General features: G+C 35.4%; 1 protein-coding gene across 3 annotated transcripts in view; it reads left to right on the forward strand.

Moving 5' to 3' along the window:
• LOC125226211 (atrial natriuretic peptide receptor 1-like) overlaps nt 1-16,067 on the forward strand; it is a 499,228-nt gene that overhangs the window by 218,758 nt on the left and 264,403 nt on the right. The gene's annotated exons all lie outside the window — the stretch shown is intronic.

A 16,067-nucleotide genomic window follows, 5' to 3' on the forward strand; every position in this document is an offset into this window, starting at 1 on the left:
GTATAAAATAAAAACCTAATGAATAGAGTACAGCTAGCAGCAGTCAAGTCAGAGACACAAAGAAAGACAGGGAATATCGACGCATATCTTATCTTATCCCAATACCGCCATCGCCATCTGCATCACTCTTTATCTTACCCAATTTCCGAGTCTCTTCTCTAAATTTCAGTTTCTTGAGTTGAAAATGTTGAAACTCATACTTGGTAATAAATAAAACACAAAAAAACATATAAAAATCACAATATAATTTTAAATTATAGCTTAGGCCCTGTACCATTTGCAGTCGCCACGTCTGTAAAGTCCCTTGTAGTTTTTTTTAAATGGCTAAATACCTAGATGTTATGTCATAAACATCTGTGACGTGACTGAAAATTAAAAAACATCGCTCAGAGATAAGGTTCAAATTAGCATGGCAAAAAATACAACAGTGCAGTCAAAATACGAAAAAGCAAATGTCAATGTCAATATCACTGCCGTATTTCAGGCAATAAGGGCTGTTTTCTCAAATATGAAAAAATCTCAAAAGCAGGACTTTATAAAGACTTCTAGGAAAATTATTTTGAACTTGATAGGTAGACCAATTTAATACAAGTTGTACGAAAAAAAATTCTGAACTAAGTTTGTAACTATATATGAAAAGCATTTTTATCTTAGATTGCATATTTTAGTATCGTAACGATTTTTCTTTCAAATAAATAGAGAATTATTAGAATAGATTCACGGTGTCTACCGTAAACTGGGGCTACATTGACCAATTTGGGAATTTAAACTTCTCTAGTTTCTACATGTAATGGGTAGCTATAGCTAGCTTCTACATTTAATGGGTATTTTTATCCATTAACTGTAAAGAAAGAAAAAAATGGGACCATCAACTTTTTTAGTCTTTTCCTGCTAAAAATCTAGAAAAGTAACAAAATATTGTACGCAGAAAAAAAAATACTATGAGATCAAACTTAAACTGACATTGGGGTTACTTTGATACCTTATGTTTTTTTAAATGGTAATCGAATGTAACCCCTTGCAAAAGTATTTTATCTCAAGAAAAGATAAAAACCGGCCAAGAGCGTGTCGGGCCACGCTCAGTGTAGGGTTCCGTAGTTTTCCGTATTTTTCTCAAAAACTACTGAACCTATCAAGTTCAAAACAATTTTCCTAGAAAGTCCTTATAAAGTTCTACTTTTGTGATTTTTTTCATATTTTTTAAACATATGGTTCAAAAGTTAGAGGGGGGGGGACGCACTTTTTTTCCTATAGGAGCGATTATTTCCGAAAATATTAATATTATCAAAAAACGATCTTAGTAAACCCTCATTCATTTTTAAATACCTATTCAACAATATATCACACGTTGGGGTTGGAATGAAAAAAAATATCAGCCCCCACTTTACATGTAGGGAGGGTACCCTAATAAAACATTTTTTTCCATTTTTTATTTTTGCACTTTGTTGGCGTGATTGATATACATATTGGTACCAAATTTCAGCTTTCTAGTGCTAACGGTTACTGAGATTATCCGCGGACGGACGGACGGACGGACGGACGGACGGACGGACGGACGGACGGACGGACGGACGGACAGACAGACATGGCGAAACTATAAGGGTTCGTAGTTGACTACGGAACCCTAAAAAACGGTTCGCACAGTCAAATATTACAACTCTTTAACGCTATTTTGGGGTTACTTTGATCAAAAATAAAAATTACCTACCATGTTCGAAAAACCAACTTTATTCAATTGTTTCAATATTTATCACACGAAGAGATCAAATTATCTGCCTCAACTCAACAAGTACCGTGACATAATCAGACAATAATCAACTATGTGTCATTATGGTCAATGTTACCCCATGCAAGTGATCAAAGGCACCCCACACTCCCCACAGAGTAAATCATTAGTAATAAATGCCGAATTTGACTTTATGATACAAAACTCAATACTTACAATGGTAGGTATAGCTAAGCAGAAACCCATTTCTGGCAAGCTACTTAATATTCACTGTGAACCTTTTACTTGAATACCACTACGTTAGTTTAGAAGTTATTTAAACATGAAAAATAGCAACAAACTATGCTTATATTTTAACACGTTATCCGCACTGCCCACGACCATACTTACTTGTTCACTGCGTCAGAGCACCATTCATAAAGGTTGGTTTAAGGTTATCATATGTGTAGATTTCGATAAATTTATTTTATTAATACATAACCGACTACTCATAACATATTAATTAGTCAGGTTTTGTTCGTAGTCCAAAAGGGTCAACCCTAGCACTTTTCCCTATTCACCCCAACGTTAGGGTGAGCGAAAATGACTAAATAAAACGACATATTTTCAAAGACAAACCGAAGTTCACACCGCTGGAAGATTTTTTGTGTAAAAAATTAGCATGGAACATATAAAAAAAGTGCTATCGACGTTCAAAAGTCTGTTTTGGTCCTATTCAGCACAAATTACGGTAGTTCATACCCGTTCCGACCCCATGAACCCAAAATCTTCAGAAAACGATGTACTAAGTAGCCCAAAGTGCAGCGCCGTCTCTAGGTGAATTGGGTTACTAATTTATGCAAACTACTTAAGTCGCAATAGATGTCATTTCATTTAGTATTTTAGAGGTAACTAGTAAAGATAATTTAGTTTTACAATTGTGCGAAAAAAGATTCTCATTTGGCCAGATTTTTTAACCGACTTCCAAAATTCAAAAGGTTATAATTATAAATGTATAGTTTTTTTTTAATATCACTTCTGGTCCAATTTCAAACCCCACAAATATTAACGGCAAACTGATAATGACATTAAGTTTTTTTGAAATAAATTTGTGACATATGTGGGTAGTTTAGTAATTATAGGCACCGACTGATTGTGGGTAGGTTTATATTTTCGCTCTCTGCTAATAAATCTTGTAAGGAACGGACGTGTTTTCTTTGGTGCCTCTTCATCAACGCTGATCTTCGGCTGGGAGCATACCTTACAAAATTAAATGCCAAAACAAAGTTTATCAGTAAAAATTACTTATTTGAAAATAAAGTCATAACCGTTTTCATGCTTATACATTGAAATAGATATCACGCACGAAAGTAATAACGACAAGGCCCCCTGGTGGCTGAGCCGGGAATCGAACCCGCCATGTCTCTCGCTATACCGTAATCCTCTAAGTGCCACTTGCACCAACGAAGATGGAGGATTAACGTCATTAACCTGAGGGTTAACCCACTATTTTACATGGAATTTGACAGTTGACAGCCCACTAACCCTGAGTTAAGTGGTTGGTGCAAATGGGCCTTATAAGATTCATATACGAGGTGGTCAAAATGTGCCTATCAGAGATAACATACACTAGAGAAATTTCGTTGGGTACCCACACGGCGGGCGGGTGGCCTAGTGGTAATGACGTTACCTGCGTAAGCTGAAGACCCGGGTTCGATTCCCGGCTCGGCCATCAGTAGGCCTTGTCGTTTTTTCTTTCGTGTATGATATCTATTTCAATTTATGTATGTATGTATGTGAACACTTTATTGTACATAAGACAAGTTAGGACATATAAATACAGTATAGTTATGGTGTACAAAGGCGAACTTTTCCCTATAAGGTGTCTCTTTCAACCTTTGAGCGAATTGAGAATTTATTATTTATATAAACTTGAAAAAGAACAAATCAAAAATTATTCAATAAAATAATTTTATTTCTTCCCTAGTTGTATAGTTTCATACTTATGATTTTTATTTTAAAGTAAATCCATTTATATTATATCAATCATGGGTGAAACGTGGAGGTTGACAGAAGTGTAATTAACATTTCTAAATGTTGATTTCTTGTATCTAATCTAACTACGAAGCAATACATTGACGTATAAATTGCGTCCATGTACAGAGAGATCATTCATAAAAACATCACTTTAGGTAAGTTATATATCTTTTATACAATTTGACAACCATTGACCACACATCCCAATTCACCCCTCTTCCGACCCTAATCACCCCCTTCGTAAACCTATTCACCCCTTTGCGACCCGATTCCCCCATTCCTGATCCTATTCACCCCTCAGGCCGCGGATATTTATCCATCAAATTGAAATTGAAAATTGAAATTGAAATCGTCTGTCAATGAAAAGAAAATTGTAGTAAGTATGTATGGAACATAAACTTTAGAATTGTAGGTATACACTACATTCAAAAGGATAACGAACAAATTCTGAGAAAAATTTCACACAAAAATAAAGTTAAAATGAGTAAATAATACAATAAATTTAAATGCCAACTTTGACAGACATTTTCATGCCCCTAAATATATTATTTTCCCTGGAACTACGGAACCCTACACTGACCGTGACCCGACGCACTCTTGGCCGGTTTTTCTTCTCAATGAAATGCAGAGATAATAAAAAATTACACCTCCCAATTTATAATAATTTTTTTTGCAAAAATTTCATTTTTGGCACAAGCTTTACCTTAGCCGACTGTAATACCTTTCTTTCAACAATCATCTATTGCTCTCCGAGATGTTTCTTACTAAATGGGGATATGACGTTTCATAACAGAGTTCCTCTGACCACCTTGCTGCTCCATCATCAGATCACCTCTATGATACCATAATATTGCATTATCACGTGATTTACATATGTGTGCAAAATTTCAGCTCAATCGGAAACCGGAAAGTGGGTCAAATTTAGCTTCTACGTTTTGACCCAAACTAAGAAGGCAAGTTGAATAAAAGCTTGTAAAAAGGCTTCTGATATAAGATTTGTAATAAGTTTAGTTGTCATAGTTTAAGAACAGATGAGACAGACATATGCAACGACAATATAATACCTACTGCACGTGTTTCGTGAGATGTCAAATCACCTCATACAATTTACCGCTCTAAGGCAACTAAGGTAGGGTTTGTTATTGCACTTTAATTACATATTAATGATTTCTAGCCCGTAAGATATATATTTGCTTTAACAATGGATAGATAATTATGCGAGTGAGAGTGTAATTTAGATTTTTATGAGGAAACAAATATTTTTAAGCGACCCGATCAGATATTTATACGGATAAGGACCCTCCCACATCTACCGTCTCGCGATCGTAGCGTCGGGCCAACTGTATGGCTAAGCCGCGCCGACGCGACGCGGCGTCTTTTTCCAAACAGTTGGCCCGACGCTACGCTCGCGAGACGCTAGAAAGAGAGACTATGTTTTTGCCGGTCACGAAGCATCACAATTTTTTGCCGGGAATATGTCGTCATATACTTATGGCCCCTATACAGAATCGGATATGTTGTCACGGCCGTTCATGCTGGTGACTGTTCCATGAACATCTGGTCTAGTTGAATGGAGAAGTGCCATTCAAAACGAGCGTTACTTTCTAAACAACGATGAACTTACGGTTACTTACGTGTTCATGGTATGCACAGGGTAATCTTTAATGAAATTGAAACATTTTTTTATATAAAAATTTGAACCAGAAGCACAACATACGGAATATTGTATTTAATAAATAGGTACTTATATACCCGCCCGCATTTCCCTTTCTTCTATTCTAAGTAAGAATCGATCTAAATATGTAAAAATAAATTAAATCATAATTGTTTACATACAACCTGGTTGACAGAATTTGACGTAGGTGCTGTCATATATATTTTTAAAATGACGTACTGTTAATACCAGCGTAATGAAAATTTATTCCAATGAGTAAAAGAAAACATGAAACTCTTTTCAATTTAGCCGAACTAGAATGAAATCATTTATACTCATTCGGTTGTGTTCGTTATTTTCTTTAATAATGTGATATATTTTTATTTATTTTTGATGCACAAGCCATGCACCTTCACACTTTAAATGAGATTGGATCTCCACCTGACATTATCGACTTACCCTATTTATTTTGAGCACAGTTTTATTTCTGTCAAAATATTTGTCAAATTTAATTGTCAACGCGGAGCGACCGGCGACACGTCTGCCTCCGATGAGCCGCTCACGGCATCTAATCGAAAGGAGAATTCTGACAGCAATGGCGAATGTATGGAAATTTTACGATAGTTTAAATTTAATGTAAAATTTCTTTGTTGCCTTTGAGAGGAAAAATATAAAAAACCTCAAAACTTGTAGCCCATTTATCTGGCTTTCAGAATCACATAATGTCATAACTAGGGTATTGAATTTTTTTAACAAAGTTTACTAAACGGCGACATACGTTTTTCTCATTTTAGGTCAACTTTGTGTGGGTTTAGTTATTACACCGTTAATAATTGGAGATTGTGAATAGTCAAAAGTTGTAGACACACTCTTTAAGATAATAACTACATTTATTTTATTTCATTTAATTTAGAAATGTGAGCAGCATTTGTTAAACGCCGAATGCACTTTTCGAGGATTTCGTACGACCCCCTCTTAAATGGACTTGGGCCAGAGAAGATTACCTATTGATTTGATTTTTCCAATCAAACGCAAAGGTGCACCGGACCAATTTCGACTGAGGGGCAATTTCAACTAATCGAAATATTTGACACGTTTCAAACTATTAACTATCCTTGATAGTATGAAAATGCCCCCCGGTGGAGATTTAAATAAAAGTATGTATATTTCGGTAGAAGAATATCTTTGTTGTAAATTTTTGTAAGTATTATTATAGAAATACTAGCTTGTGTCCGCGGCTTCGCTTACGTTTGAAAGAGACAAAATGTAGCCTATGTCACTTTCCATCCCTTCAACTATCTCCACTTAAAAAATCACGTCAATTCGTCGCTCCGTTTTGCCGTGAAAGACGGATACAGCTAGTGATGTGCCGTTCCCGGGCATATTCCCCAAGCGGGAATATGCCCGGAAACGTGCCCGGGAATATTCCCCAAGCGGGAATATGCCCGGAAACGTGCCCGGGAATATTCCCCCTCAACGGAAATATAGGGGAATATTGACATATAGTATTTATACATATTTTATTTTTCAGGATTACGTCAAAAATAGCTTTTTACACCGTTTAACAAGATATTAGATCATGTAACTTATACTGAAAAGTAAATTCCCTATACTCTCGGGCATATTCCCATTCTTCCAGGGAATATTTCCAAAGTTGCTGGAAATATTCCCCTGATCAAAATAAAACTAATGATACAAATGTACATACTCAATAAACAAAACTGCTAAAAATCTTCATAGTTGTTAATATTATATATATTATAATAATTTAGGTACCCATACTATATAAAAATCGATGCTTATGCAAGTGTCTTTAACTGACCGATTTAGTAACTCATCAACGCAGATACAAAAGTACAATAGCTAGAAATGTAATTTTTATAGCAATAAATTGCATTTATAAAGTGAGGAAAAGATTTTGAAAATTTCACCCCTAAGGGGGTTAAAAGGGGATGAAAGTTTGTATGGATCAGAAATTATTTTTTGGGTTAAGAAATTGAAACTTCGTGGAAAGGGAACACTATAGATACATATATTTTAAATATATTAAAATTAGTGGAAACATCATTTTCGGATTGCAGTCCCATAAGAGGATTAAGAAAAGGATGAAAATTTGTATGAAGGATCTAGTTTGATTTTAAGCTAACAACTTGAAACTTCTTTAAATGGTCGTTTAGTATGAAACAAGAAAAGTTATTTATATCGCATATTTAGTCTTATTCAACCCCTAAAGGCCTTAAACAGGGGGTGAAAGTTTATAGAGGGACAAATTTTGTCTCAATATAGGAAAATATCAGAAAACTTTAAAGGGTTTTTGAAAAGGTAAGACCTAACGGAATACCACCTAACTCCTTTAAGGTTTTAAAATGAATACAAATTCATATGGGGTAAAACATGCAGGGGTAAGGATTGTAAAGAATTTAGGATTTTACTCGTAAAACTTCGCTAAAAGGTAGGTTGTACATTTCATACAAAAAATATAAAAATCCATGCGTACGTATGTACAACAACAGCTCGTATAGAAATAATCACATCATCATCCTCCTTGCGTTATCCCGGCATTCACCACAGCTCAGTAGCCTGGGGTCAGCTTTGGCAACTAATCCCAAGATTTGGCGTAGGCACAAAAATAGTAGGGTATAGAAATAATCAGTATAATTACATAATTATGAAGTATTAAAAAAATTGCATTTAGTTTAAATAATACAGGGTGATCAAACCAAAACCGCCAGTATGGACAAGTCAGAAACATGAGAGACATCTGTTTTACATGCCATGTGACATCGATTTTAAATTTAATAATAATGACATTAAAACTTTTTTTTTATTCTCTCATACATAACCGGAAATCGAACCTGTTCGAAGTCATGTACACAATCAAATGTTAGGTATCATTTTAGAAGATCTTGTTGAAATCATAATTTTCTTGAATGCCCGATGAAGAGCCTCCATATGACTCTTTAATTTAAACTTGAAAACGAAATTATACATTGCGGATTTATTTTTCAATATTCCCTTCTTAGGGGAAGATTTCCGGGAAGGAGGGAATATGCCCGGGAATATTTCCAGTGGGAATATTCCCATTCCCGGGAATATTCCCATGGCACATCACTAACACAAACAGACACACACAGTTTCCCATTTGTAATATTAGTATGGATTTATTAATAACACGTTTCTACCAATGACAGTTTGGTAGACATGGGTGGATCCACCCAAATCGTCCGTATTGACTGGTCAATATTTATTTGCACGGCTCTGAGTCACAATTCCACAAAGCGCTCAATCGGCCCTTTATATCCTGGTCTTTAAGTCTATGACAAATATCAGAATTCTGAGCTCGTCTTACAATAGTTGGATGATGCCAGTGCTATGTGTAGATGAGAATACCAGCTTTGATGTTAGACTTTTCCCGATGCTTAGACTGAACAAAGAATCTGTCTGCCCCTAATCAACTGTCCGTTGGTTTCAGTACTTTCAGTATGTATTTTATTTAGTTTAACAAAACAAATACTTTCTTTAAGAACAATTGTGACATGGTTGTAAGAATAAGACAAATAGGTACCTAATAAAAAATGACAAAAACCTCAAATTGGTTTAAGTAATAAATACAATAATATACTAGTATTTATTATTATTTTGAGGTTTTTGTCATTTTTATGTTCCAATAGGAACATATTATGTATATACATATATAAATTTTATATATATATATACCTAATAATGTTTATTAATTTTATCAGCACACACATTTTATCATCAAACACAGAATTATTTAATAACTAGCTTTTGCCCGCGGCTTCGCTCGCGTTAGAAAGAGACAAAATGTAGCCATGACACTTTCCATCCCTTCAACTATCTCCACTTAAAAAAATCACGTCAATTTGTCGCTCCGTTTTGCCGTGAAACACGGACAAACAAACAGACACACACACTTTCCCATTTATAATATTAGTATGGATTGTACGTTTATTAAATAGGTTTTTCATAGTGTAGAAGTACACTGATTGATAGACCGATGGTAAGTCATTACCGCCGCCTATGGATACACGCAGCACCGGAGAATATAATATTATTTTTGTTCAAATTTGTTGAATTTATTATATTATTTTCTTCATTGAATAAAGTACTAACCGCATTACCTATACATATATGAAACATGTGATATGTAAAATTACCTATAATGCCACTCTTCTACGTAACAACAATAATTAAGTTTTCAAGTAGATATTACCATTTTTTTTACTATTATCCCGCTTTACGCCAATATTACGCAAACAATTTTGTTCAAATCCTTCTAAAGTGTAATTCAAATAACTGCGAAACGTCATGTCACATGCACTTGAAATATTGCCCTCACGTTTCATTTCAAAAAGCTCTTTACTTCGACTCGCTTCACTCGGTTCATTGCTAGCACGAAAAATGAATCTCTACTCCGAATTGAAACTAAGCTTCTGAAAGAAACGAAGTTTCCCTCGTCCCTTCTCTTTCATTCCTTTGTAGGAAAACTTCTTTCAATCTAAGACGATATGATCAAAGCTTAAATTTCCTCCACTAGCTTTTGCCCGTGGCTTCGCTCGCGTTAAATTCGAAAATTGCGGAATGCTCCATGCAAGCTTCCACCTCATTTTAGGGAAGGGAATTAAAAAGAGACAAAAAGTAGCCTATGTTATTTTCCATCCCTTCGACTATATCCACTTAAAAAATCAAGTCGATTCATCGCTCCGTTTTGCCGTGAAAGGCGGACAAACAAACAGATATACATTTTCCCATTTAAACATGGATAGACTCGAATGTGATCGTAGCTATATAGCTACGATCACATAGGTATAGACTCGTTCAATAGCTCCGGTAAAGTATAAAATATGGTGCGTTAAAATACCGAATATTTTATATATTTTCCAAGAATTTTCGATATAATGTGACGGTTATGTGCTTGGCTCCAGTAATTCTGAATTGGATGAATATTTATCATATAAAATATTTCTTAAGCATGAAAATTTAATGCAATTCACAAAGTTATGACGAGCTATTTTTCGGTGTATAAGTTTAAAATGTAAGTACATTCTTTTCTGCTTTTATTGTAAGTTTTGCGAATTTACTTTTAACAACCTTTTTTGTTATATTTAATCATTTTATTTCATTGCTTCTTAATGAATGCTCAGACAGTGTAGCATTACCTAGTAAATTATTATGAAAGCTGAATTTCTTAAAAAAAAAATACGTCACAGTGGACATTTCCAGTTCACCGAAAGATAATAAGCCTGTCAGTTATTTGACAACGCGGCACTGCTACTTTTTACTGCGATCAATTGTCAGACCTCCCTCATACATAGACCTCTAAAAAAATGGACGTGAAATGAGTAGAAAGCTTTCGATGAAGGAGATCATTTTTATCAAAATAAAACGTAGTCAATTGATTGCCATCTCTCAACATAGGTTTAAAACAGAACCTAAATTTTGATAATTTGACCCAATGCTATATATACCTGATAATATGTGTTAAAATGGTTATATTACATCAAAGACATATGTAACTCCGTATAGACAGACAAAGTCTAAGAAAAAAACGTACCTCAAAACCATATAGAAAAAGCTACGGTGACCTTTGGGGGACGCTCGGCTAGATGGCGCTAATATTATTATTTGACATTTTAACACATATCAAGCTAACAACATGGACCAAATTGTCAAAACTGAGGTTCAAAAGTATTAAGCTTGTGTCGAGAGATGGCAGTCTATGTACTGTGATTACACATTTTAATTTGACAGTATATAACTCTCTAAGTATAATACTCGATCCTCTTTGATTACATGTATATTAAAACTCCTCGACCACCTCAACCCAACTGCAACTACCTCCAAACCAAGAGTGAACAGGCATCTTCTGGGCGAGCTCACCCCATCGTAGGCCACGTCATTGCCTTTGGCTAGTCGAGCATCAACCGAAGATTGCCTATCTTAAAAGAGCATTTTTTAAATATTTCCGAGGTAGGTTTTTTCTTAGACTTATTTATCTTTTAGGGAGTTACTTTTTTATTGGGGACACCTTACACAGATCAACTTAGCCCCAAACTAAGCAAAGCTTGAACTATGGGTGCTAAGCGACGATTAGTAGCGTACATAGAAAACATCCATAACTCAGGAACAAATATCTGTGCTTATCACACAAATAAATGCCCTTACCGGGTTTCGAACCTAGAACCGCGGCTTAGCAGGCAGGGTCACTACCCACTGAGCCAGACCGGTCGTCAACTTTGATTATACCATTTGCTTTAAATTCCAAAGGTACATACACTGAGAGAAAATACAACCAGTTTTCATGTTCGTTCAACAAGTTTTTTGGTTAAAATAGCGCCTACGTGCTCTTTGGTTCAAACAACAAGCTACTTGTCATTTGAATCGGCAATATATTTGAATCAACAAGTCGATTTTATAAAAACAACCTGACACATATTGTTTTAAACATACGTTTGTCTGATTCAAACGGATAAACCGCAACAAGTCGAACTTGTTAAATTCACAATGTAAATTTCTCTCAGTGTAGTAACAAAACATTACCATTATTACCCTAATTCTACATTCAGTATGTAACCAAATGCCTATAAACAACATATAGATCGGCTGGGACTGAGATTTTCATTCCGTCTAGCCGGTAATTCAAAACGTGACCCGAGTAGCGAATATGACTTAAGTAGCATCTTTGATAAATATCATTTTTATTTGGTTTTTATTGCGCATAAAGATATACACGTTTCTCATTTTAAATTACGAGTATTGCTTGTTGTCCTTCCGTTTTACAGTCTATGATAAAAGGTTTTATTTTTGTTGTTAAAAAGTTACTATAAATTTCATAATAAACTGAATATAATTCATCAATTTTTTAACACTTATGATTCAAAATCACAACTTAAACGTCAATAAATGGTATTGGGCATCAAGTTAAAATTTGTATGAAATGATTTTGCGCCCTTGTGGACAAAATGCTAATTAGTTATTACGTTTTTAGGGTTCCGTACCTCAAAGAGGAAAAACGGAACCCTTATAGGATCACTCGCGTGTCTGTCTGTCCCTCTGTCACAGCCGATTTCTCCGAAACTACTAGACCGATTTACTTGAAATTTGGCACACGTATGTAAACCTGTGGCCCAAAGACGGATATGTAATATAATTAAATGAAATTAAACGAAATTTAATCATAGGGGGCACTTTTGGGGGGTAAAATTGAAAATTAAAAATCAAAGTTATTAGAACTATATTGTGTTACATATCAAATGAAAGAGCATTTTATAAGCATCTCAAATATATTTTTTTATAGTTTTTATTTTGGTAATTTAGAAGTAATTTAAGAAAATAAGCAAAAAATGACCATTCCCCCCCTTATCTCCGAAACTACTTAGCGTAAAATTTTCAAAAAAATACACAAGATAGCCCTCTACCTGTAGATTACAGGAAAACCTATTAGAAATCTACAGTCAAGCGTAAGTCGGACTTAAGAGAAAAAACTCAATTTGAGATTTTCACTCACTGCCGCTGCAAGTACTTACTAAATGTTTTGAAATTTTGTGAGCGCCATGGACAGATAGAAAGAAATTCATTTCTGTTTAGAAATTGTTAAAAATTTTAATCATTTGCCAAAATGACTTAAGTTCCTACTAAAAAAGAGGCGCTTAAGACTGTTTAGAACTGCACTGACCATAATATTGCCCTAATAGGTCCAAAAAATGGTGTATATATACGAAAACAAAAAAATTGTGCCACCGACAACCAAAATCTGAAGTCTATTTGCTCTATCTCTTATAGTTTCCAAAATGTACGCAAATTTTTGAAAGTACAAATCTAGTGTACGTTGCTATCACATGTTATCAGGCGCTCATGACCTTTTTGTATGGAAATGTCGAAATCCGACTCGCACTTGGCCGATTTTCATAGAAAGTTGTGTTTTATTATAGTTTTGAAGGAGGTTTCATGTTTTTAACTACCAACGCAAAAACGACGGAATGTTATAATAATAATAGGTTTGACGCTTGACATGTCTGTCTGGCATCATAGCTTCCGAACGAATCAATCGATTTTGATTTAGTTTGTTTAAGGTGAATTCGTCGAGAGTTTTTTTTGTACCACGCAGGTGGCAAACATGCATACGGTCCGCTTGATGGAAAGCGGTCACTGTTACATATGGACGCCTGCCACACAAGGAGTGGCACATGTGCGTTGCCGACTCGACTCATTAGTAACTTGTACAAACCTGTACTTAGAAGGGGCCTGGGTGCTGACGACTCAAAGGACCGAAGGAAGGAGGAGGAAGGAAGGAAGGAAGGAAGGAAGGAAGGAAGGAAGGAAGGAAGGAAGGAGGAAGGATCTATTGTCCTAATTACTTCCGTAGGTCCTCCAGTCGCCAGCATACCGCACCCTCGTTGAGCTCTGGCTGCCTTACTCACCGGCAGGAACACAACAATGAGTAAAGTCTAGTGCTACTTGACTGCGGTCTTTTGTAAACCGCAGGTAATTCCCCAGTTAGACTCTGCTCTACCTTAGAGTATATTCAATTTAGTATTAGAGTTATCAGTCAAGAAATTCAAATGCAGCGCCATCTATTATTAGTTTAGACAACTTTTCATGTGACTTTCCATGCCTAAAGGTTCGCACAAGTCTCAAGTCGCGTAAATTACTTAGTAAATTTTGCCAAGAGACGGCGCTAAATACAATACTCATTAGAGTACCTAATACTTCTAGTCAAAGACATATATAACTCCGTATAGACAGATAAAGTCTAAGAATAAAACTTACTTACCTCAGTACCACACAGAAGAAGGGCTCAGCTAGATGGCGCTAATATTAATATTTGAAATTTTAATAGTACATTACTACAGAGGCCGGGACAAAAGGGGTTGCCGGCCGAAGACATATAGACGGCCGAGCGAGGCGAGGCCGGATAGGTCTGAGGCGGGCAACCCCATTTCCCGCCGAGGTATGTATAGTGCTTTTCTCAAACATGGTATGAAATAAATAAAGTCTACTGAAAATAGTAACTTTGGATGGCTGTATCTCCTAAACGGTGCGTCGTAGCGCAAAAATAATCGAATTTTCGTTCCCCTTTGATGCCCCGTATACGCTTATAAAAAAACAAAAAGTTAAAAAAAAAATCAAAAAAAAAACGAAAATAATTTTTTTTGTATGAAAACGCACCCAAAATCAAATATTGTCTAGGGCTGGTACCAGTTGCAGTCGGCACGTCTATAAAGCCCCTTATAGTTTTTTTTTAATTGGCTAAATACCTGGATGTTATGTCACAATTATCTGTGTTTGGAAATTAAAAAAGAAGACTTTGCCGGCCTTGGCCTGCAAGGTTTGTATGAAATTCCATTATCTATCAATCGTCCTAGCTGCACCTGCAACGTCATACTTCGCTGCCAATTATAAGGCACATAACATCAATATTTCATACCATGTTTGAGAAAAACATATTAAGCTAAGAATATGGGCCAAATTGTCAAAACTGAGGTTCAAAAGTCTTAAGCCTACGTCGAGAGATGGCAGTCTATGCACTGTGATTACACATTCTACTTTGATTCTAACTCTATTTTGCCGCTGATTACAAAAAAATTAATTCAAAGTTAAGTGCAATCAATTGGGAGGCGCAACTGAATACACATAATATTGAGAGAGCAGTCAATGAATTCTATATCACAGTAAACAACGTAATTCAAGAATTAGTTCCTTCAAAAACAGTCACGAAGCCTAGTACTTTTCCTTCCTGGTACTCCCGTAATCTTGTCACATTAATCAAGAAAAAAAACAAAATACACAAAAAATGGAAAACATATAGACGCGTTGCTGACTACAACACTTTCTCTAATTTGCGATCAATAATTAAAAAAGAAGAAATCTCTTGCTACAATTTATTCATTTCTAGGACTGAGAATAATATAAAAAATAACTCTAAGTCGTTTTGGTCATTTATAAAATCCAAGAAAGATAACACTGGTATACCCGATTCACTTTATTTAGATAATATTACGGCAAATGATGGCCCCAGCATGGCTAATTTTTTTAATGACTTTTTTCATTCAGTATTTGAACCTGTTCATTCTTCCACGTCCATTGTCAATAACTCACAAAATTGTGTAATTAATAGCGTTCAAATTGATGTACCTCTGGTAGAAAAATATTTAATTATTATTATTTATTATTAAAATTGGATGAATCCAAAGGCAGTGGCCCAGACGGCATTCGTCCTGTGTTTTTAAAACGCTGCAGTAAGTCTCTTGCATTGCCAGTATGTGTACTCTACAATATCTCACTTAAATCTGGGTCTCTACCAAAAATTTGGAAAAAGTCCATAATTGTGCCTATTTTTAAAAGTGGTGACAAACACAATATCAGAAACTACCGCGGCATTTCAAAATTATCAGTACTTCCTAAACTCTTCGAAAAAATAATTTACGACACGCTCTTCCCAACAATAAGACCGATGTTAACAATGCAGCAGCACGGCTTCATTAACAAACGGTCGACTGAGTCCAATTTGTGCGAGCTCCTTGACTTATGTTCTAAGCGCAATGGATATGAATTGTCAAGTTGATGCCATCTATACCGACTATTCAAAGGCTTTTGACAAAATCTCACATTCGGTCTTGATAGGGAAACTTGAAATGTTCGGTATACATG

This window comes from Leguminivora glycinivorella, chromosome 1, assembly GCF_023078275.1.
Source record: "Leguminivora glycinivorella isolate SPB_JAAS2020 chromosome 1, LegGlyc_1.1, whole genome shotgun sequence".
NCBI classification, from domain to species: domain Eukaryota; kingdom Metazoa; phylum Arthropoda; class Insecta; order Lepidoptera; family Tortricidae; genus Leguminivora; species Leguminivora glycinivorella.